Source organism: Myxocyprinus asiaticus, chromosome 20 (assembly GCF_019703515.2).
Source record: "Myxocyprinus asiaticus isolate MX2 ecotype Aquarium Trade chromosome 20, UBuf_Myxa_2, whole genome shotgun sequence".
Lineage (NCBI taxonomy): Eukaryota > Metazoa > Chordata > Actinopteri > Cypriniformes > Catostomidae > Myxocyprinus > Myxocyprinus asiaticus.
The window spans coordinates 1,017,702-1,026,498 of NC_059363.1; positions in this window are offsets into that span (position 1 = coordinate 1,017,702).

Sequence of the window (8,797 nt, forward strand, 5' to 3'; positions counted from 1 at the left end):
CAAACATTTAACAGCAGTGGTGTGTTTTCCTGCTCTTCTGAGGGTTGTTTGTTGGTTTTGATCCGTGAGTCAATAATCTAACCACATGATTTATGATGCTGTTTACATCTGCAGTGAACTACTATACGGTTCACAAGCAAAGGCTGATTTTGTCTTATTTGGCTGATTCAGAATAAAGGATTCTCTTTAATATGCAATGAGCATGAAGTGAAACCAGAGGGCGACATTGATCTACATGAGCACTTTCATTGAACACAGATCATATTTCAGATCATGTGCATCACTCATCATTGATTTTTAACTGGTTAAACAGATGCAGTCTCAACTCAACCCTTGTTACAACTCTGCCCGTTTCACCTATTTCATTGAATGCACTAAAATCCATCAGTTCTGTCATGGTAAAAGAGCTCATAAGCAACATGTGTTTAATAGTTTGTTATATAATGTTGTGACAGGTAACAATGGATATTTATCAGAATTTTCCCGCTACTGATTTGCATAATTGACAGCGTGCATTAGTGAATGAGTGTGTGTGTGTGTGTGTGTGTGCGCACGTCTCTGTGTATGAGCTGTTTTGTAAACATCACACTTCCTGTTTGTCCACCCATGAAAGTTCTCACATTCAGATGATGTCTCTGTAAACAAACACCACATTGACACTAATCTGTTTTCATTTGAAAACTCAATTTTCACTTTCCTAATATCATTATTATCAAAGCGCTTTCAAAACGCGCCATTTTCAGTGGAGCAATATGCCATTCTCATGTGGATGAGAGACATATACGTCGCAAATTTAATGTGTTTTTAAACAAAAACTTGTTATAAGGCCACATACACAGTAATCTTTTTTTATTTTTTTTATTTGAAAACTTAATTTACAGCTCCTAACGTCATCATTTTCCAAAGTGTGCATTAATAGACAGCGTTTTAGAAACACTTTGGGCCCTATTTTAAGAGCACTGATGCCATAAGTCAGTGGGCAAGGCCATGAAGTTTTGGTATCTCTGTGCAAGTCTAGCCACAAGTAGGTTTGTCAAAATTGCACACTAATGGTATGGGTCAAGTGCAGTTTAATTCTGAGGTTCTTCTCCGGTTATTGCAGCGTCTGCATCCTATTATATAGTCCATTTTATCTCAAGCACCAGCGATATAAAGAAAGACAGCACATTCATAAGATGTTGGTCGTGTAAATGGACTGTGCGCAATGAATTAGAAGAATTGAAAATTGCATTCTTTCATGCATTAAATGTGTCATTGATGAATGTCAGTCATATTTCAATGACAGTGACACGCTCCATTTATATGCATGGAAAATGCTATTCTCGTCAGGATTTGGATGTATGCTCCATTAAATTACAGAGAATGTAATTATTATTAAACACTTTCATCTACTGAAACACAAATTATGACTACTATTAACCGTGATTGTATCGGCACGTACTTCACTTCTACCGGTCGATTTTGTTTTTGAAAAATTAAATTAATTTATTGAAACACCAAAAAATTTAACCAAAAATATTTCTGAATTCATTTAAAATGAAATGAAAAAATAATAAAAATAACAAAGTGGTCAAAAAATCATAACAAATCCAAACATTTTATCTTTCCACTGGCACCTTTTGCAGTGACTTAAAAATCACTAAGACAACAGGTGGAAAAATATTAATACAAATTAGATCATAGATACAATTGTAAATATAAACTTTATATAACAATAATTGAAAAATAAACCATGACTTATAGAGGAGCCTGGGTAGCTCAGCGAGTATTAAGGCTGACTACCACACCTGGAGTCGCGAGTTTGAATCCAGGGCGTGCTGAGTGACTCCAGCCAGGTCTCCTAAGCAACCAAATTGGCCCGGTTGCTAGGGAGGCTAGAGTCACCTCCTCGTGGTCGCTATAATGTGGTTCTCGCTCTCGGTGGGGCGTGTGGTGAGTTGTGTGTGGATGCCGCGTAGAATAGCGTGAAGCCTCCACACGCACTATGTCTCCGCGGTAACGTGCTCAACAAGACATGTGATGAGATGCGTGGAGGCAACTGAGATTCGTCCTCCACCACCCAGATTGAGGCGAGTCACTTCGCCACCATGAGGACTTAGAGTGCATTGGGAATTGGGCATTCCAAATTGGGGAGAAAATAAAAAACAAACCATGACCTATAGATAGTTTAACACAAACCTCATATATTTTTGTTTAATAAAACATATACAACTCTGATCGTCAGTGACATAATTTGATGTTCCTCTTCCGTCACTCACTCGACGTTGTGTTGATGAAGTGACACTAGGGGTCGCTCCTGGGAGCCCCAGACATCTCTGATCTTTGAGAAAAGGCCAGTGAGAATTGGCGAGTGGAATTTGCATGCCACTCCCACAGACATACGGGTATAAAAGGAGCTGGAATGCAACCACTCATTCAGGTTCCTTCTTTGGAGCCGATTGGTTGTGTTCATTCAAGCTGAACTACTACTGGTCCATTCATCTCTCTTGCTCTCACAAGCTGTTGGTCTTATGGCGCATTACAGCGGTTCTCCCCCTCTCTACTCGGCGTTGTGCTGAGTACATCCCTGGGCGCTTCAACAGCAAGAAATAAATGAGTATATTTCTCTCTAAAAGAGAATATTTCCAACTAAAAGAGTGGCACTCATGAAAGCATCTTTTTCAAGATGGCTTTTAGTTTGTGTATTCTTCCTGGTTGCGGTCACTATCTCTCCACTTCTGATGGCCACGATCGCTGTATCTCGTGTTTGGGTGCTTCCCACGCGGAGACATCGTTCATGGATGGTTCTTGTCCTCATTGTGAGAACATGACCATGGCTACGTTGCAGTCGCAGCTTTCTTTCGTCAGAAAGAAAGCCAGCCCAGCAGCTCCCTTCTACCTACCTGTATGAGGCTGAGTCGGTTAGCACTGGGGGCGATTTGGGGACTTAAATGGGAGCTTCTCTGCTGGGTAACCCCCCATGGACCTTCCAGTCCCCTGCACACTCGTATGCCCTGGCCGGGTTCTGGGATGAGACCGCGGCCCGTCTCAGGGCGGGTTCACGGCCTTATTCGGAACTCGCGAAGAGGATGAGATATCCATTGATGCATTGGAGAGCGGGCTCACCGTGTCTGACGCAGAAGACTCAGCTGGACTCCCACCCTCAGGTACGGTGGTCCAGTCGCAGGCAGACGTGGAGCTGGTGGCCATGCTTGCCCGGGCAGCCACGAGTGTCGGGCTGGAGTGGAACCCTCCGTTCCCCTCCGCACTCCCCTGAACCCTCACGGCTTGACGATTGGTTCCTGGAGCCGGAGCGCCGCTCATGGCCATGCTCCACCCCCGTTCCTTTCTTCCCGGAAGTGCATGAGGAGCTTACGCGGTCATGGCAGGCACCTTTTACTGCCCGCACCTGAATTGCGAACTCCTCCGCTCTCACTACCCTCAACGGTGGGGCGGCGAGGGGTTACTCGGCGATTCCTTGGGCGGATCAGACGGTCGCAGTGCACTTGTGCCCGCAGAGTGCCGCCACCTGGCGGAGTCGTCCGAGGCTCCCATCCAGGGCCTGTAGGCTCACGTCGTCACTGACGGCTAAAGCCTACGGTGCTGCTGGATGTGCCGCCTCCACCCTGCATGCCATGGCTCTCCTGCAGGTGCCCCAAGCCAAGGCACTTAAAGAACTGCATGAGGGTAGTTCTGACCCGGGATTAATGCAGGAGCTGCACTCGGCAACTGACCTCGCCCTCTGGGTGACGAAGGTCACGGTGTGGTCTCTCGGGCAGGTGATGTCCACCTTGATGTTCCAGGTACACCACCTTTGGCTCAACCTGGTTGAGTTGAGAGAGGCTGACAAGGTTCGATTCCTTAACGCCCCCATCTCCCAGGCTGGCCTATTCGGCGATGCCGTCGGAGACTTTGCCCGGCAGTTTTCGACGGTAAGGAAGCAACATATCCTGCACCGGCGTGGCTCGAGGCCCCACACCCCGTCTGCTCGTCGCCAAGGGCGTCCCCCTGCGGAGGTAACACCGGACTCCCGTTCAAGATGCTGATGCAGAAACGCATTCTAGCGAGCATCTGGCATCAAGATTGGTTCGAGGGCAGGGCATACCAGTACAAGGTCCTCCCCTTTGGTCTGTCCCTGTCACCTCGCACCTTCACGAAGGTCGCAGAGGCAGCCTTTGCCCTGCTAAGGGAAGTGGGCATCCGCATTCTCAACTATCTCGACGACTGGATGATCCTAGCTCACTCGCTGGACTTGTTGTGTGCACACAGGGACATGGTGCTCACGCACCTCAGCTGGCTGGGGCTTTGGGTCAACTGGGAAAAGAGCAAGCTCTCCCCAGTTCAAAGCATCTCTTTTCTCGGTATGGAGTTAGACTTGGTCTCAATGACGGCACGCCTCACAAATGAGCATGCGCAGCTGGTGCTGAACTGTCTGAGTAAGTTCAGACAGAAGACATCGGTCTTTTTCAATGAAATCTTTTCAGAGGCTCCTGGGGCATATGGCAACCTCAGTGGCGGTCACGGCGCCCGGGTTGATGCATATGAGACCATTTCAGCACTGGCTCCAGACTTGAGTCACGAGATGGGCATGGTGCCACAGCGCACACCGCGTGCTTATCACATAGGTCTGTCGCCATCTGTTCAGCCCTTGGTCTGCCCTAGCGTTCCTACGGGCAGGAGTTCCCCTAGGGCAGGTCTCCTGGCACGTCGTGGTTATGACGGATGCCTCCAAGTGTGGCTAGGGCACCGTGTGCAATGGGCATGCAGCCGCCGGCCCTTGGACTGGTTTGCGACTGTGTTGGCACATCAACTGCCTCGAGTTGCTGGCAGTATTGCTCACCCTGCGGAGGCTTTTACCATTGATCCGGGGCAAGCACGTGTTGGTCTGGACGGACAACATGGTGACGGTTGCATACATCAACCGCCAAGGCAGTCCACGCTCTTGTCAAATGTCACAACTCGCCCACCGTCTCCTCCTCTGGAGTCAGCAGCGGCTCAAGTTGTTGTGAGCCACTCATATCCCGGGCAACCTCAACAGTACAGCGGACGCGCTCTGTCGTGGCAGGTCATGCTCAGGGGAGAGTGGAGACTCCACCCTCAGGTGGTCCAGCTGATCTGGAGTCGATTCGGTCAAGCGCAGGTGGACCTTTTCGCTTCCCGGGAATCCTCCCACTGCCCACTCTGGTATTCTCTGACCGAGGCTCCCCTCGGCACAGATGCATTGGCACACAGCTGGCCCCTGGGGCTGTGCAATTATGCGTTTCCCCCAGTGAGCACCTTATTGGGTCACCCGGACTTGGTTCTTGGACCTCATGCTCCTCGCGACAGCCCCCCCTGGCGAATTCCCCTGAGGAAGGACCTTCTTTCTCAGGGACAGGGCACCATCTGGCACCCACGACCAGACCTCTGGAATCTCCATGTCTGGCCCTTGTACGGGACGCAGAAGACTTAAGTGGCCTACCACCGGCAGTGGTAGACATGATCACTCAGGCCAGGGCTCCCTCGACGAGGCGCCTGTATGATCTGAAGTGCCGTCTGTTCACTAAGTGGTGTTCTTCCCGACACGAAGACCCCCAGAGATGTGCAGTCAGATCAGTGCTTTCCTTTCTGCAGGAGAGGCTGGAGGGGTGGCTGTCCCCCTTGAAGGTGTATGTAGCCACTATATCGGCACATCACGATGCAGTTGATGGGAAGTGTTTGAGGAAGCACGACTTGATCGTCAGGTTCCTGAGAGGCACGAGGAGGTTAAACCCCCCCCCAGACCGCACCTCGTTCCCTCTTGGGACCTCTCCGTGGTTCTTTGGGGTCTACAGGGAGCTCAATTTGAGCCCCTAGTGTCAGTAGAGTTAAAGGCGCTCTCTTTGAAGACTGCCCTCCTGACGGCGCTCACCTTCAAGTGTTCTCTGTCAGCGAACTGTGCCTGGAGTTCGGCCCAGGTGACTCTCACGTGATTCTGAGACCCCGACCGGGCTATGTGCCCAAGGTTCTCATGACCCCATTTAGGGATCAGGTGGTGAACCTGCAAGAACTGCCCCAGGAGGAGGCAGACCCAGCCTTGGTGTTGCTGTGTCTGGTGCATGCTTTGTGCATCTACTTGGATCGCACGCTGAGCTTTAGAAGCTCCGAGCAGCTCTTGGTCTGCTTTGGGGGACAGCGGAAATGAAGCGCTGTCTCGAAGCAGAGGATCACCCACTGGGTCATTGACACCATCACTATGGCATATCACGGCCAGGACATGCCCCCTCTACCAGGGTGTAGCGGCCTCCAGGACTCTGACCAACGGTGCCTCTCTAGAAGACATTTGTCTGCAGTGGGCTGGGCAACACCTAACACCTTTGCGAGGTTCTACAACCTCCGGGTTGAGCCGGTTTCGTCCCGTGTGTTGTCAGGTTCAAACAGGTAAGTCACGGGACAGCTTGCGCATAGCGCCTTTCCCCTCCCTTGAGGCGAAGACGTGTGCTCTTTCTCCCAGTCGCATTCACAAAAGTGTGGACCCTGGATGTCCTTCCTCCTTAGCCCTGTGGCTGGCGAGTTTTCAGAGAAACTCGCCACCAGCCCAGTACGTGTGCTAATTAGGCCCTGTACTGGGGTAAGTGCTCCACATTACCCCATTGGTAACCCCATGTGATGTATTTTCCGCAAAGTGGTTTCTCCGTTGGTAAACCACGTCTTCTTTGGGCAGACGCCCCTCTGCCTCGGGTCACTGTGTCTGTAGAAATTCCTCCCCCCCTTGGGTAGGACCTACAACGGGACTCTTCCACATGATGTGCTTCTGACTAGACTCGGTAAGACCATGTGATGTATTTCCACTTGAAAGCCTCCCCGGGACACCCCCCGACATGGACCTTATATGGCCCCCAGCTGAATGATTTCGTTCCTTTTAGGGAGAAAAAAAAAGAGAAATGGCCGTGGCTGGGCCGGCCGGTCCTCATTTTTTTGTGCAGTCGACTTGTCCCTGAGGTGCAGGGGACCGTTTGATGCCCACAAGAGCATTGGGGGAGGTTACATGACGGCTGGGTGCGCTGGCTACGAGGCACACAGAGGTCTGCCCATCTCGCCCCGCTAGTCCACGTAACACAGTTCAGTAGTCATGCCGTTTTGTATAGGGACCCCTAGTGTCACTTCATCGACACGATGTCGAGTGAGTGACAGAAGGGGAACGTCTCGGTTACTGTCGTAACCTCCATTCCCTGATGGAGGGAACGAGACGTTGTGTCCCTCCTGCCACAACACCGAACTACACGCTGAATGGGCCAGGACCTTGTCTCGGCTCCTCAGTGCAAAACCTGAATGAGTGGTGCATTCCAGCTCCTTTTATACCCGTATGTATGGGGGAGTGGCATGCTAATTCCACTCGGCAATTCTCATTGGCCTTTTCTCAAAGATCAGAGATGTCTGGGGCTCCCAGGAGCGACCCCTAGTGTCACTTCATCGACACAATGTCCCGTTCCCTCCATCAGGGAAAGGAGGTTACGAAAGTAACCGAGACGTTCCACTATATTTTCAGAGTTTGGACATGTACTTTATCACCACCAGCAGGTGGAGAATCTCCAAACTACAGATGCAGGAACTGAGTTTAGACTTTGCACTGAAAACAGACGTGCTTTTGAAGTGTCTTAGTGCAATGACTAATTTCTCAGGAAAATAGCTAATTGCGCTTTGCGCCGCTTCATTAACATACAGCAAACCCACAGTTTGCACAAACACTCCCATCTACTCCCACTTAGAATTAGCGATTTCACAAATATTTAATAAGACATTGTGCACAGTCGTAGCGTTGCTAGAGCCCTCCCAACATTTTTGTTTTCCAAAGTATGTGGTAATGGAGAGTGCTTTTGAAACACAGGCAGACGCTCTACTAGTGTGGGTGAGAGGCGTAAACGAAGCCAAATTAATGCGTTTCCAAACAAACAATTTGTAGTGTGAACATGGCCTAAAATTTACACTTCTATACATGTCCATTTCTAAACAATCATTAGAATGTTTTGAAAAATGAAAGAAGTCTACAGCACATATCATGACCGGGTCTAAAGGGGTGCTGGGGGGGCATTGCCCTGCTAGATTGTTCTTGTGCCCCCTCAGAATCTTCTGATGCAAAATTATCAGGGGGGTTCGACAAAAAGACAACAAGCTGCCCTACACTAAGATCCTAATACGCACATATAACCAGTGTTACATGTGTCACATACGGTTTTACATCATACGCAAACAATAGCACATCTTATAGGAAATAAATTTGCATTTGTCCTGGGTATGTTTGTAATACAGTCCGGCCGATTCACATATTTGCATGAATTTATACATCAGTGGATATCTTGCACGTTCACATGACAATGTATTTGGTTATGGAAAGTACAGTCCCTCCAAAAGTCCATCAGATATCCAAAGAAGCTCTGCTCTGTCTGTAAGAAATGTCATTCCCAAATCACTCGATGAACTTTCAAAGTAATGGCACATTTAATATCATCAGTAACAGTCAATATTGATCAATAATAACTGTTCAGGTAAAGTGAAGCAGTTAACTAGTATACAGTATATATATGCATTAAAATATCCAGCTATTTAGAGGTTTACATCTTGTCATTTAAATGCAGTATTTTTAAATAAACATGATATTTAATGATTTCTATTTCAACAGTAGCAGTGAAACAGTATTGTTTTTATTTTACTCTATACGTTTAAACTGGACAGTAGCTTTATGGGAAATTTGCTATATGTTGTAATGGAATCTAAATATTGTTTATGGTCCACAAAGGTTTATTGTTGTTTATTGTTCCATAAAGGTTACATTATTTTATTGGCATTGTCACTGGACTGA